Source organism: Rhinoderma darwinii, assembly GCF_050947455.1.
Source record: "Rhinoderma darwinii isolate aRhiDar2 chromosome 3 unlocalized genomic scaffold, aRhiDar2.hap1 SUPER_3_unloc_2, whole genome shotgun sequence".
Lineage (NCBI taxonomy): Eukaryota > Metazoa > Chordata > Amphibia > Anura > Rhinodermatidae > Rhinoderma > Rhinoderma darwinii.
The window spans coordinates 550,317-565,125 of record NW_027461745.1 but is presented as its reverse complement, the minus strand read 5'-3'; the positions used below and the strand labels follow the sequence as shown (position 1 = coordinate 565,125).

At 46.6% G+C, this 14,809-nt stretch overlaps 1 protein-coding gene across 6 annotated transcripts in view; it reads left to right on the top strand.

The window, feature by feature from the left end:
- The first annotated feature begins 263 nt into the window (after positions 1-263).
- LOC142683492 (insulin receptor substrate 1-like) overlaps positions 264-14,809 on the top strand; it is a 35,660-nt gene continuing 21,114 nt past the window's right edge. For 2 of the 6 annotated variants that reach the window (XM_075847363.1, XM_075847360.1), the window contains exon 1: positions 13,992-14,527. The gene's annotated coding sequence lies outside the window, so the exon portion shown is untranslated. Of the gene's footprint in view, positions 331-13,991; positions 14,558-14,809 lie in introns of those variants that run through there. The other 4 variants (XM_075847364.1, XM_075847365.1, XM_075847361.1 and 1 more) reach the window with 4 other exon arrangements.

The window sequence follows — 14,809 nt, the reverse complement described above, 5'->3', positions numbered from 1 at the left end:
CACTACATATATACCCCAAGCACTGCACCATCCTGCTCTATAATCTTTAATCTTCTGTCACTATATATTTACCCCAGCACTGTACCCTCCTATCCCTGCTTGGGGTTAGTAGAGATGATTTGTACTGCGGTTCTTCTGCTTGTTCAGTTGTATTTCCGGTCAGTCTCGTGGGCGGGGGGGGGGGGGTGTAGGGGGTCTTAGGTTTTTGTATGGGGTATAAACATGTTTGTAGTAAACAGAATTTTTAGTGTTTTTACTTTGTTTATGTTTTTTCAGGGAAAGAAAAAACCAGTCTGTGGATCTGGTATCAGCAGAAAGATCCGTCATCAGGTGATATTACAGGACGTGGTATGATTTATCACTTCTTGATCTGCCGCCTGATGGGCTATCCCTGTAGTGCAGCTCCGGCAGGGTACCGCGTGCTCACCGGTGGCTTGCTGTACATTACTGCCGCTAAGGCCTCATTTACACGAGCGTATGCGTTTTGCGCGCGCAAAAAACGCTGCGTTTTGCGCGCGTATGCATGGCGTATGCACTGCGTATACGCAGCCTTGTTGCGTTTTAAACGCGCAAAAGGCATTTGACAGCTCCGTGTGTCATGATGCGCGGCTGCGTGATTTTCACGCAGCCGCCATCATAGAGATGAGGTAGTCGAGGCCCGTCACTGTCCAAGGTGCTGAAAGAGCTAACTGATCGGCAGTAACACTTTCAGCACCCTCGACAGTGAATGCCGATCACAATATACACCAACCTGTGAATAAAAAAAGACTTTCATACTTACCAAGAACTTCCTGCTTCCCCCAGTCCGGGCTCCCGGCCGTTGCCTTGGTGACGCGTCCCTCTCTTGCCATCCGGCCCCACCTCCCAGGATGACGCCGCAGTCCATGAGACCGCTGCAGCCTGTGATTGGCTGCAGCCTGTGCTTGGCCTGTGATTGGCTGCAGCTGTCATTTGGACTGAACTGTCATCCCGGGAGGTCGGACCGGAGTTATCGGTAAGTCAGAACGTCTTTTTTTTTTTACAGGTTCATAGATTTTCGGAGCGGAAGTCACTGTCCATGGTGCTGAACCAGTTTAACGCTTTCAGCACCGTGGACAGTGACTGTCTCCTGACGTCGCGTACCCGAACATTTTTTACCGGTTTCGGTCAAAACGAGTTTGGCCGAACCCGGTGAAGTTCGGGGCGCTCATCTCGAATTTGACACTCCGTTTGGATGTTTGTAAACAGAAAAGCACGTGGTGCTTTTCTGTTTACATTCAGGAGTTTGACAGCTCTTGCGCGAATCACGCAGTTCGCACGGAAGTGCTTCCGTGCGGCATGCGTGGTTTTCACGCACCCATTGACTTCAATGGGTGCGTGAGTGCGCGAAAAACGCACGATTATAGAACATGTCGTGAGTTTTTTTCTGCGCACACGCAATGAGCGCAATTCACGCATCGTCTAAACAGCCCCATTGACTAATATAGGTGCGTACGACATGCGTGCAAAGCACGCGCGTCGCACGCGCGTATAATACGTTCGTGTAAACGAGGCCTAAATGTGATATTACTGCAGTATAGCATCTGGGATGGGATGACAACAGAACTGTGTACATCCCGTATAGTGAGTGTGAGCCGTGCACATCCCATATAGTGAGTGTGAGCTGTGTACATCCCGTATAGTGAGTGTGAGCAGTGTACATCCCGTATAGTGAATGTGAGCAGTGTACATCAACGTATAGTGAGTGTGAGCAGTGTACATCCCGTATAGTAAGTGTGAGCTGTGTACATCCCGTATAGTGAGTGTGAGCAGTGTACATCCCGTATAGTGAGTGTTAGCTGTGTATATCCCGTATAGTGAGTGTGAGCAGTGTACATCCCGTATAGTGAGTGTGAGCTGTGTACATCCCGTATAGTGAGTGTGAGCTGTGTAAATCCCGTATAGTGAGTGTGACCTGTGTACATCCCGTATAGTGAGTGTGAGCTGTGTACATCCTGTATAGTGAATGTGAGCAGCGTACATCCCGTATAGTGAGTGTGAGCAGTGTACATCCCGTATAGTGAGTGTGAGCAGTGCACATCCCATATAGTGAGTGTGAGCTGTGTACTTCCCGTATAGTGAGTGTGAGCTGTGTACATCCCGTATAGTGAGTGTGAGCTGTGTACATTCCGTATAGTGTGTGTGACCTGTGTACATCCCGTATAGTGAGTGTGAGCTGTGTACATCCTGTATAGTGAATGTGAGCAGCGTACATCCCGTATAGTGAGTGTGAGCAGTCTACATCCCGTATAGTGAGTGTGAGCAGTGCACATCCCATATAGTGAGTGTGAGCTGTGTACTTCCCGTATAGTGAGTGTGAGTTGTGTACATCCCATATATTGAGTGTGAGCTGTGTACTTCCCGTATAGTGAGTGTGAGCAGTGTACATCTCGTATAGTGAATCTGAGCCGTGTACATCCCGTATAGTGAGTGTGAGCAGTGTACATCCCATATATTGAGTGTGAGCAGTGTACATCCCGTATAGTGAATGTGAGCAGTGTACATCAACGTATAGTGAGTGTGAGCAGTGTACATCCCGTATAGTAAGTGTGAGCTGTGTACATCCCGTATAGTGAGTGTGAGCAGTGTACATCCCGTATAGTGAGTGTTAGCTGTGTATATCCCGTATAGTGAGTGTGAGCAGTGTACATCCCGTATAGTGAGTGTGAGCTGTGTACATCCCGTATAGTGAGTGTGAGCTGTGTAAATCCCGTATAGTGAGTGTGACCTGTGTACATCCCGTATAGTGATATTACTGCAGTATAGCATCTGGGATGGGATGACAACAGAACTGTGTACATCCCGTATAGTGAGTGTGAGCCGTGCACATCCCATATAGTGAGTGTGAGCTGTGTACATCCCGTATAGTGAGTGTGAGCAGTGTACATCCCGTATAGTGAATGTGAGCAGTGTACATCAACGTATAGTGAGTGTGAGCAGTGTACATCCCGTATAGTAAGTGTGAGCTGTGTACATCCCGTATAGTGAGTGTGAGCAGTGTACATCCCGTATAGTGAGTGTTAGCTGTGTATATCCCGTATAGTGAGTGTGAGCAGTGTACATCCCGTATAGTGAGTGTGAGCTGTGTACATCCCGTATAGTGAGTGTGAGCTGTGTAAATCCCGTATAGTGAGTGTGACCTGTGTACATCCCGTATAGTGAGTGTGAGCTGTGTACATCCTGTATAGTGAATGTGAGCAGCGTACATCCCGTATAGTGAGTGTGAGCAGTGTACATCCCGTATAGTGAGTGTGAGCAGTGCACATCCCATATAGTGAGTGTGAGCTGTGTACTTCCCGTATAGTGAGTGTGAGCTGTGTACATCCCGTATAGTGAGTGTGAGCTGTGTACATTCCGTATAGTGTGTGTGACCTGTGTACATCCCGTATAGTGAGTGTGAGCTGTGTACATCCTGTATAGTGAATGTGAGCAGCGTACATCCCGTATAGTGAGTGTGAGCAGTCTACATCCCGTATAGTGAGTGTGAGCAGTGCACATCCCATATAGTGAGTGTGAGCTGTGTACTTCCCGTATAGTGAGTGTGAGTTGTGTACATCCCATATATTGAGTGTGAGCTGTGTACTTCCCGTATAGTGAGTGTGAGCAGTGTACATCTCGTATAGTGAATCTGAGCCGTGTACATCCCGTATAGTGAGTGTGAGCAGTGTACATCCCATATATTGAGTGTGAGCAGTGTACATCCTGTATAGTGAGTGTGACCAGTGTACATCTCGTATAGTGAGTGTGAGCAGTGTATGTCCCATATACTAAGTGTAAGCAGTGTACATCCCGTATAGTGAGTGTGAGCAGTGTACATCCTGTATAGTGAGTGTGAGCAGTGTACATCCTGTATAGTGAGTGTGAGCAGTGTACATCCCATATACTGAGTGTAAGCAGTGTATAAACCGTATAATGTGTGAGCAGTGTACATCCCGTATAGTGAGTGTGAGCAGTGTACATCCCGTATAGTGAGTGTGAGTAGTGTTCATCCCGTATAGTGAGTGTGAGCAGTGTACATCCCGTATAGTGAGTGTGAGATGTGTACATCCCGTATAGTGAGTGTGAGCAGTGTACATCCTGTATAGTGAGTGTGAGCAGTGTACTTCCCGTATAGTGAGTGAGAGCTGTGTACATCCCGTATACTGAGTGTAAGCAGTGTATATCCCGTATAGTGTGTGAACAGTGTACATCCCGTATAGTGAGTGTGAGTAGTGTTCATCCCGTATAGTAAGTGTGAGCAGTGTACATCCCGTATAGTGAGTGTGAGATGTGTACATCCCGTATAGTGAGTGTGAGTAGTGTACTTCCCGTATAGTGAGTGAGAGCTGTGTACATCCCGTATACTGAGTGTAAGCAGTGTATATCCCGTATAGTGTGTGAGCAGTGTACATCCCGTATAGTGAGTGTGAGCAGTGTACATCCCGTATAGTGAGTGTGAGTAGTGTTCATCCCGTATAGTGAGTGTGAGCAGTATACATCCCGTATAGTGAGTGTGAGATGTGTAAATCCTGTATAGTGAGTGTGAGCAGTGTACATCCTGTATAGTGAGTGTGAGCAGTGTACTTCCCGTATAGTGAGTGAGAGCTGTGTACATCCTGTATACTGAGTGTAAGCAGTGTATATCCCGTATAGTGTGTGAGCAGTGTACATCCCGTATAGTGAGTGTGAGCAGTGTACATACCGTATAGTGAGTGTGAGTAGTGTTCATCCCGTATAGTGAGTGTGAGCAGTGTACATCCCGTATAGTGAGTGTGAGCAGTGTACGTCCCGTATAGTGAGTGTTAGCTGTGTATATCCCGTATAGTGAGTGTGAGCAGTGTACATCCCGTATAGTGAGTGTGAGCTGTGTACATCCCGTATAGTGAGTGTGAGCAGTGTACATCCCGTATAGTGAGTGTGAGCTGTGTACATCCCGTATAGTGAGTGTGAGCAGTGTACGTCCCGTATAGTGAGTGTTAGCTGTGTACATCCCGTATAGTGAGTGTGAGCAGTGTACATCCCGTATAGTGAGTGTGAGCTGTGTACATCCCGTATAGTGAGTGTGAGCAGTGTACATCCCGTATAGTGAGTGTGAGCAGTGTACATCCCGTATAGTGAGTGTGAGCAGTGTACATCCCGTATAGTGAGTGTGAGCAGTGTACATCCCGTATAGTAAGTGTGAGCTGTGTACATCCCGTATAGTGAGTGTGAGCAGTGTACATCCCGTATAGTGAGTGTTAGCTGTATATATCCCGTATAGTGAGTGTGAGCAGTGTACATCCAGTATAGTGAGTGTGAGCTGTGTACATCCCGTATAGTGAGTGTGAGCAGTGTACATCCCGTATAGTGAGTGTGAGCAGTGTACATCCCGTATAGTGAGTGTGAGTAGTGTTCATCCCGTATAGTGAGTGTGAGCAGTGTACATCCCGTATAGTGAGTGTGAGATGTGTACATCCCGTATAGTGAGTGTGAGCAGTGTACATCCTGTATAGTGAGTGTGAGCAGTGTACTTCCCGTATAGTGAGTGAGAGCTGTGTACATCCCGTATACTGAGTGTAAGCAGTGTATATCCCGTATAGTGTGTGAGCAGTGTACATCCCGTATAGTGAGTGTGAGTAGTGTTCATCCCGTATAGTAAGTGTGAGCAGTGTACATCCAGTATAGTGAGTGTGAGCAGTGTACATCCCGTATAGTGAGTGTGAGCAGTGTAAATCCTGTATAGTGAGTGTGAGCTGTGTACATCCTGTATAGTGAGTGTGAGCAGTGTACATCCCGTATAGTGATTGTGAGCAGTGTAAATCCTTTATAGTGAGTGTGAGCAGTGTACATCCCATATAGTGAGTGTGAGCTGTGTACAACCCGTATAGTGAGTGTGAGCAGTGTACAACCCGTATAGTGAGTGTGAGCAGTGTTCATCCCGTATAGTGAATGTGAGCAGTGTTCATCCCGTATAGTGAGTGGGAGCAGTGTACATCCCGTATAGTGAGTGGGAGCAGTGTTCATCCCGTATAGTGAGTGTGAGCAGTGTACAACCCGTATAGTGAGTGTGAGCAGTGTTCATCCCGTATAGTGAGTGTGAGCAGTGTACATCCCGTATAGTGAGTGTGTGCTGTGTACATCCCGTATAGTGACTGTGACCAGTGTTCATCCCATATAGTGAGTGTGAGCAGTGTATATCCCGTATAGTGAGTGTGAGCAGTGTATATCCCGTATAGTGAGTGTGAGCAGTGTACATCCCGTATAGTGAGTGTGAGCAGTGTATATCCCGTATAGTGAGTGTGAGCAGTGTACATCCCGTATAGTGAGTGTGAGCTGTGTACATCCCGTATAGTAAGTGTGAGCTGTGTACATCCCCTATAGTGAGTGTGAGGAGTGTATATCCCGTATAGTGAGTGTGAGCAGTGTACATCCCGTATAGTGAGTGTGAGCAGTGTACATCCTGTATAGTGAGTGTGAGCTGTGTACATCCTGTATAGTGAGTGTGAGCAGTGTTCATCCCGTATAGTGAATGTGAGCAGTGTTCATCCCGTATAGTGAGTGGGAGCAGTGTACATCCCGTATAGTGAGTGGGAGCAATGTACATCCCGTATAGTGAGTGTGAGCAGTGTACAACCCGTATAGTGAGTGTGAGCAGTGTTCATCCCGTATAGTGAGTGTGAGCAGTGTACATCCCGTATAGTAAGTGTGTGCTGTGTACATCCCGTATAGTGACTGTGACCAGTGTTCATCCCATATAGTGAGTGTGAGCAGTCTATATCCCGTATAGTGAGTGTGAGCAGTGTATATCCGGTATAGTGAGTGTGAGCAGTGTACATCCCGTATAGTGAGTGTGTGCTGTGTACATCCCGTATAGTGACTGTGACCAGTGTTCATCCCGTATAGTGAGTGTGAGCAGTGTATATCCCGTATAGTGAGTGTGAGCAGTGTACATCCCGTATAGTGAGTGTGAGCAGTGTATATCCCGTATAGTGAGTGTGAGCAGTGTACATTCCGTATAGTGAGTGTCAGCTGTGTACATCCCGTATAGTGAGTGTGAGCTGTGTACATCCCGTATAGTGAGTGTGAGCAGTGTACAACCCGTATAGTGAATGTGAGCTGTTTACATCCCGTATAGTGACTGTGACCAGTGTACATCCCGTATAGTGAGTGTGAGCAGTGTACATCCAGTACAGTGAGTGTGAGCAGTGTACAATCCATATAGTGAGTGTGAGCAGTGTTCATCCCGTATAGTGAGTGTGAGCAGTGTTCATCCCGTATAGTGAATGTGAGCAGTGTTCATCCCGAATAATGAGTGTGAGCAGTGTACATCCAGTATAGTGAGTGTGAGCAGTGTACAACCCATATAGTGAGTGTGAGCAGTGTTCATCCCGTATAGTGAGTGTGAGCAGTGTTCATCCCGTATAGTGAATGTGAGCAGTGTTCATCCCGTATAGTGAGTGTGAGCAGTGTACATCCCGCATAGTGTGTGCGCTGTGTACATCCCGTAGAGTGAGTGTGAGCTGTGTACATCCCGTATAGTGAGTGTGAGCAGTGTACATCCCGTATAGTGAGTGTGAGCAGTGTACATCCCGTATAGTGAGTGTGAGCAGTGTACATCCTGTATAGTGATTGTGAGCAGTGTAAATCCTGTATAGTGAGTGTGAGCTGTGTACATCCTGTATAGTGAGTGTGAGCAGTGTACATCCCGTATAGTGATTGTGAGCAGTGTAAATCCTGTATAGTGAGTGTTAGCAGTGTACATCCCGTATAGTGAGTGTGAGCAGTGTACATCCCATATAGTGAGTGTGAGCTGTGTACAACCCGTAAAGTGAGTGTGAGCAGTGTACAACCCGTATAGTGAGTGTGAGCAGTGTTCATCCCGTATAGTGAGTGGGAGCAGTGTACATCCCGTATAGTGAGTGGGAGCAGTGTTCATCCCGTATAGTGAGTGGGAGCAGTGTACATCCCGTATAGTGAGTGTGAGCAGTGTTCATCCCGTATAGTGAGTGTGAGCAGTGTACATCCCGTATAGTGAGTGTGTGCTGTGTACATCCCGTATAGTGACTGTGACCAGTGTTCATCCCATATAGAGAGTGTGAGCAGTGTATATCCCGTATAGTGAGTGTGAGCAGTGTACATCCCGTATAGTGAGTGTGAGCAGTGTACATCCCGTATAGTGAGTGTGTGCTGTGTACAACCCGTATAGTGACTGTGACCAGTGTTCATCCCATATAGTGAGTGTGAGCAGTGTATATCCCGTATAGTGAGTGTGAGCAGTGTATATCCCGTATAGTGAGTGTGAGCAGTGTACAACCCGTATAGTGAGTGTGAGCAGTGTACAACCCGTATAGTGAGTGTGAGCTGTGTACATCCCGTATAGTAAGTGTGAGCTGTGTACATCCCGTATAGTGAGTGTGAGGAGTGTATATCCCGTATAGTGAGTTGGAGCAGTGTACATCCTGTATAGTGAGTGTGAGCAGTGTACAACCCGTATAGTGAGTGTGAGCAGTGTTCATCCCGTATAGTGAGTGTGAGCAGTGTACATCCCGTATAGTGAGTGTGTGCTGTGTACATCCCGTATAGTGACTGTGACCAGTGTTCATCCCATATAGTGAGTGTGAGCAGTGTATATCCCGTATAGTGAGTGTGAGCAGTGTATATCCCGTATAGTGAGTGTGAGCAGTGTACATCCTGTATAGTGAGTGTGAGCAGTGTATATCCCGTATAGTGAGTGTGAGCAGTGTACATCCCGTATAGTGAGTGTGAGCTGTGTACATCCCGTATAGTGAGTGTGAGCTGTGTACATCCCGTATAGTGAGTGTGAGGAGTGTATATCCCGTATAGTGAGTGTGAGCAGTGTACATCCTGTATAGTGAGTGTGAGCTGTGTACATCCTGTATAGTGAGTGTGAGCAGTGTTCATCCCGTATAGTGAATGTGAGCAGTGTTCATCCCGTGTAGTGAGTGGGAGCAGTGTACATCCCGTATAGTGAGTGGGAGCAGTGTACATCCCGTATAGTGAGTGTGAGAAGTGTACAACCCGTATAGTGAGTGTGAGCAGTGTTCATCCCGTATAGTGAGTGTGAGCAGTGTACATCCCGTATAGTGAGTGTGTGCTGTGTACATCCCGTATAGTGACTGTGACCAGTGTTCATCCCATATAGAGAGTGTGAGCAGTGTATATCCCGTATAGTGAGTGTGAGCAGTGTACATCCCGTATAGTGAGTGTGAGCAGTGTATATCCCGTATAGTGAGTGTGAGCAGTGTACATCCCGTATAGTGAGTGTCAGCTGTGTACATCCCGTATAGTGAGTGTGAGCTGTGTACATCCCGTATAGTGAGTGTGAGCAGTGTACAACCCGTATAGTGAATGTGAGCTGTTTACATCCCGTATAGTGACTGTGACCAGTGTACATCCCGTATAGTGAGTGTGAGCAGTGTACATCCAGTATAGTGAGTGTGAGCAGTGTACGACCCATATAGTGAGTGTGAGCAGTGTTAATCCCGTATAGTGAGTGTGAGCAGTGTTCATCCCGTATAGTGAGTGTGAGCAGTGTTCATCCCGTATAGTGAATGTGAGCAGTGTTCATCCCGTATAATGAGTGTGAGCAGTGTACATCCAGTATAGTGAGTGTGAGCAGTGTACAACCCATATAGTGAGTGTGAGCAGTGTTCATCCCGTATAGTGAGTGTGAGCAGTGTTCATCCCGTATAGTGAATGTGAGCAGTGTTCATCCCGTATAGTGAGTGTGAGCAGTGTACATCCCGTATAGTGTGTGCACTGTGTACATCCCGTAGAGTGAGTGTGAGCTGTGTACATCCCGTATAGTGAGTGTGAGCAGTGTACATCCCGTATAGTGAGTGTGAGCAGTGTACATCCCGTATAGTGAGTGTGAGCAGTGTACATCCCGTATAGTGATTGTGAGCAGTGTAAATCATGTATAGTGAGTGTGAGCTGTGTACATCCTGTATAGTGAGTGTGAGCAGTGTACATCCCGTAGAGTGAGTGTGAGCAGTGTACAACCCATATAGTGAGTGTGAGCAGTGTATATCCCGTATAGTGAGTGTGAGCAGTGTATATCCCGTATAGTGAGTGTGAGCAGTGTACAACCCATATAGTGAGTGTGAGCAGTGTACATCCCGTATAGTGAGTGTGAGCAGTGTAAATCCTGTATAGTGAGTGTGAGCAGTGTAAATCCTGTATAGTGAGTGTGAGCTGTGTACATCCTGTATAGTGAGTGTGAGCAGTGTACATCCAGTATAGTGAGTGTGAGCAGTGTACAATCCATATAGTGAGTGTGAGCAGTGTTCATCCCGTATAGTGAGTGTGAGCAGTGTTCATCCCGTATAGTGAATGTGAGCAGTGTTCATCCCGTATAATGAGTGTGAGCAGTGTACATCCAGTATAGTGAGTGTGAGCAGTGTACAACCCATATAGTGAGTGTGAGCAGTGTTCAGCCCGTATAGTGAGTGTGAGCAGTGTTGATCCCGTATAGTGAATGTGAGCAGTGTTCATCCCGTATAGTGAGTGTGAGCAGTGTACATCCCGTAGAGTGAGTGTGAGCTGTATACATCCCGTATAGTGAGTGTGAGCAGTGTACATCCCGTATAATGAGTGTGAGCAGTGTACATCCCGTATAGTGAGTGTGAGCAGTGTACATCCCGTATAGTGATTGTGAGCAGTGTAAATCCTGTATAGTGAGTGTGAGCTGTGTACATCCTGTATAGTGAGTGTGAGCAGTGTACATCCCGTATAGTGATTGTGAGCAGTGTAAATCCTGTATAGTGAGTGTGAGCAGTGTACATCCCGTATAGTGAGTGTTAGCAGTGTATATCCCGTATAGTGAGTGTGAGCAGTGTATATCCCGTATAGTGAGTGTGAGCAGTGTACAACCCATATAGTGAGTGTGAGCAGTGTACATCCCGTATAGTGAGTGTTAGCAGTGTACATCCCGTATAGTGAGTGTGAGCAGTGTACATCCCATATAGTGAGTGTGAGCTGTGTACAACCCGTATAGTGAGTGTGAGCAGTGTACAACCCGTATAGTGAGTGTGAGCAGTGTTCATCCCGTATAGTGAATGTGAGCAATGTTCATCCCGTATAGTGAGTGGGAGCAGTGTACATCCCGTATAGTGAGTGTGAGCAGTGTTCATCCCGTATAGTGAGTGTGAGCAGTGTACATCCCGTATAGTGAGTGTGTGCTGTGTACATCCCGTATAGTGACTGTGACCAGTGTTCATCCCGTATAGTGAGTGTGAGCAGTGTACATCCCGTATAGTGAGTGTGAGCAGTGTATATCCCGTATAGTGAGTGTTAGCAGTGTATATCCCGTATAGTGAGTGTGAGCAGTGTATATCCCGTATAGTGAGTGTGAGCAGTGTACAACCCATATAGTGAGTGTGAGCAGTGTACATCCCGTATAGTGAGTGTTAGCAGTGTACATCCCATATAGTGAGTGTTAGCAGTGTACATCCCATATAGTGAGTGTTAGCAGTGTACATGCCGTATAGTGAGTGTTAGCAGTGTACATCCCGTATAGTGAGTGTGAGCAGTGTACATCCCGTATAGTGATTGTGAGCAGTGTAAATCCTGTATAGTGAGTGTGAGCTGTGTACATCCTGTATAGTGAGTGTGAGCAGTGTAAATCCTGTATAGTGAGTGTGAGCAGTGTAAATCCTGTATAGTGAGTGTGAGCTCTGTACATCCTGTATAGTGAGTGTGAGCAGTGTACATCCCGTATAGTGATTGTGAGCAGTGTAAATCCTGTATAGTGAGTGTGAGCAGTGTACATCCCGTATAGTGATTGTGAGCAGTGTAAATCCTGTATAGTGAGTGTGAGCTGTGTACATCCTGTATAGTGAGTGTGAGCAGTGTAAATCCTGTATAGTGAGTGTGAGCAGTGTAAATCCTGTATAGTGAGTGTGAGCTGTGTACATCCTGTATAGTGAGTGTGAGCAGTGTACATCCCGTATAGTGATTGTGAGCAGTGTAAATCCTGTATAGTGAGTGTGAGCAGTGTACATCCCGTATAGTGAGTGTTAGCAGTGTATATCCCGTATAGTGAGTGTGAGCAGTGTATATCCCGTATAGTGAGTGTGAGCAGTGTACAACCCATATAGTGAGTGTGAGCAGTGTACATCCCGTATAGTGAGTGTTAGCAGTGTACATCCCATATAGTGAGTGTTAGCAGTGTACATGCCGTATAGTGAGTGTTAGCAGTGTACATCCCGTATAGTGAGTGTGAGCAGTGTACATCCCGTATAGTGATTGTGAGCAGTGTAAATCCTGTATAGTGAGTGTGAGCTGTGTACATCCTGTATAGTGAGTGTGAGCAGTGTAAATCCTGTATAGTGAGTGTGAGCAGTGTAAATCCTGTATAGTGAGTGTGAGCTGTGTACATCCTGTATAGTGAGTGTGAGCAGTGTACATCCCGTATAGTGATTGTGAGCAGTGTAAATCCTGTATAGTGAGTGTGAGCAGTGTACATCCCGTATAGTGAGTGTTAGCAGTGTATATCCCGTATAGTGAGTGTGAGCAGTGTATATCCCGTATAGTGAGTGTGAGCAGTGTACAACCCATATAGTGAGTGTGAGCAGTGTACATCCCGTATAGTGAGTGTGAGCAGTGTACATCCCGTATAGTGAGTGTTAGCAGTGTACATCCCGTATAGTGATTGTGAGCAGTGTAAATCCTGTATAGTGAGTGTGAGCTGTGTACATCCTGTATAGTGAGTGTGAGCAGTGTAAATCCTGTATAGTGAGTGTGAGCAGTGTAAATCCTGTATAGTGAGTGTGAGCTGTGTACATCCTGTATAGTGAGTGTGAGCATTGTGAATCCTGTATAGTGAGTGTGAGCTGTGTACATCCTGTATAGTGAGTGTTAGCAGTGTATATCCCGTATAGTGAGTGTGAGCAGTGTATATCCCGTATAGTGAGTGTGAGCAGTGTACAACCCATATAGTGAGTGTGAGCAGTGTACATCCCGTATAGTGAGTGTGAGCAGTGTACATCCCGTATAGTGAGTGTTAGCAGTGTACATCCCGTATAGTGATTGTGAGCAGTGTAAATCCTGTATAGTGAGTGTGAGCTGTGTACATCCTGTATAGTGAGTGTGAGCAGTGTAAATCCTGTATAGTGAGTGTGAGCAGTGTAAATCCTGTATAGTGAGTGTGAGCTGTGTACATCCTGTATAGTGAGTGTGAGCATTGTAAATCCTGTATAGTGAGTGTGAGCTGTGTACATCCTGTATAGTGAGTGTGAGCAGTGTACATCCCGTATAGTGAGTGTGAGCAGTGTAAATCCTGTATAGTGAGTGTGAGCTGTGTACATCCTGTATAGTGAGTGTGAGCAGTGTACATCCCGTATAGTGAGTGTGAGTAATGTGTTTATTATACATGTATTACATATACTGGACATAATCAGATTTTAACGAACTTTCTGGCAGGGTGCACGTGGACACACACTAACTACCCGCACACACACTTTATACACGCACAATATACGCACACACGCGCACACACACACACTATACACGAACAATTTATACACGCATACACTATACACGCACACACTATACACACACACGCATACACTATACATGCACACATGATACACACACACTATACGCACACTATACGCTCACACACTATACACACATGCACTACACTCACACAGACTATACACACACTATGTACACACACTATACACACACACACTATACGCACACAAAATACACACACTAGACACACACACACACACTATACACACACACACTATACGCACACACACACTATACGCACACACACTAGACACACACATTATACACAGACTACACGAACACTCTACGCGCACACACTATACACACATTATGCGCACACACTATACACGCACACACTATACACACTATACACGCACACACTAGACACACATTATACACACACACTACACGCACACAAACTATACACACAGTAGACACACACACCCTACACACAGATTAACAGGGTGGAGGGTGAAGCTGCTGCCTTTAGGACCATGCGCTGCCTGTCATTCAGCTGCTGTCTGACCATGGGAGGGGATTGCAGAAAACAACTTTAGTTAAGCTGCTGTGTGGCTGCATCTGCCCCTGGTCACCCCCTGCTGCCCCCTACACCTGAAATGCTGCCTCGTCTACCCGGAACATGAAGCCTGCACCCCCCTCCTTACCCGGGGGTCCCCCACCGCTGCTGCATGACGTCTGAGCCCCCCCAGCCACATCGCCTGCATGGAAGGAACAGAATGCCCTGCTAGGATCCAGGTATTTCCTCCCCCCACCACCTATGTGCCAGGGCATATGGACAGCACTGACAACACTCACTGGTGATCCAGGCCAAAGGACACAATCATTGCAAACAGTCCCCAGTGAGCATGCCCACAGCAGCCAGCAGCAGCCAGCATGCCCCCTGCCCTGAGCTGCAGCGTGGGTAATGGGGTAAAGAGCAAAGCCAACTTCATCTCCCTGCAGAGCAGCCTGACAGCCAGCGCCATCTGTAAGGACACATGTGCCCGGAGCAGCGGTATGTGGGGGTGAGGCCTGGACTTTAAATGTATGCAGCCGTGTCACATTGTAGCAGCAGCAGCTGGCGGAGCGCGCCACGTAGAAAATAATATACCGTACTTTTATTTATTTTTTCCCAAAACTTTTCTCTCAAAATCTCTGCAGTGGCAAATTTAATGGGCGAAATATTTTTGGAATTTTTTTTTTTTCTTTCGCGTCTTTCTTGTAGTCGGTAAAACCTCACGTCCTGGCGCCGAACTGTCAGACAGCAGATTTATATCTGTCCAGGTGTCGCCTTTTT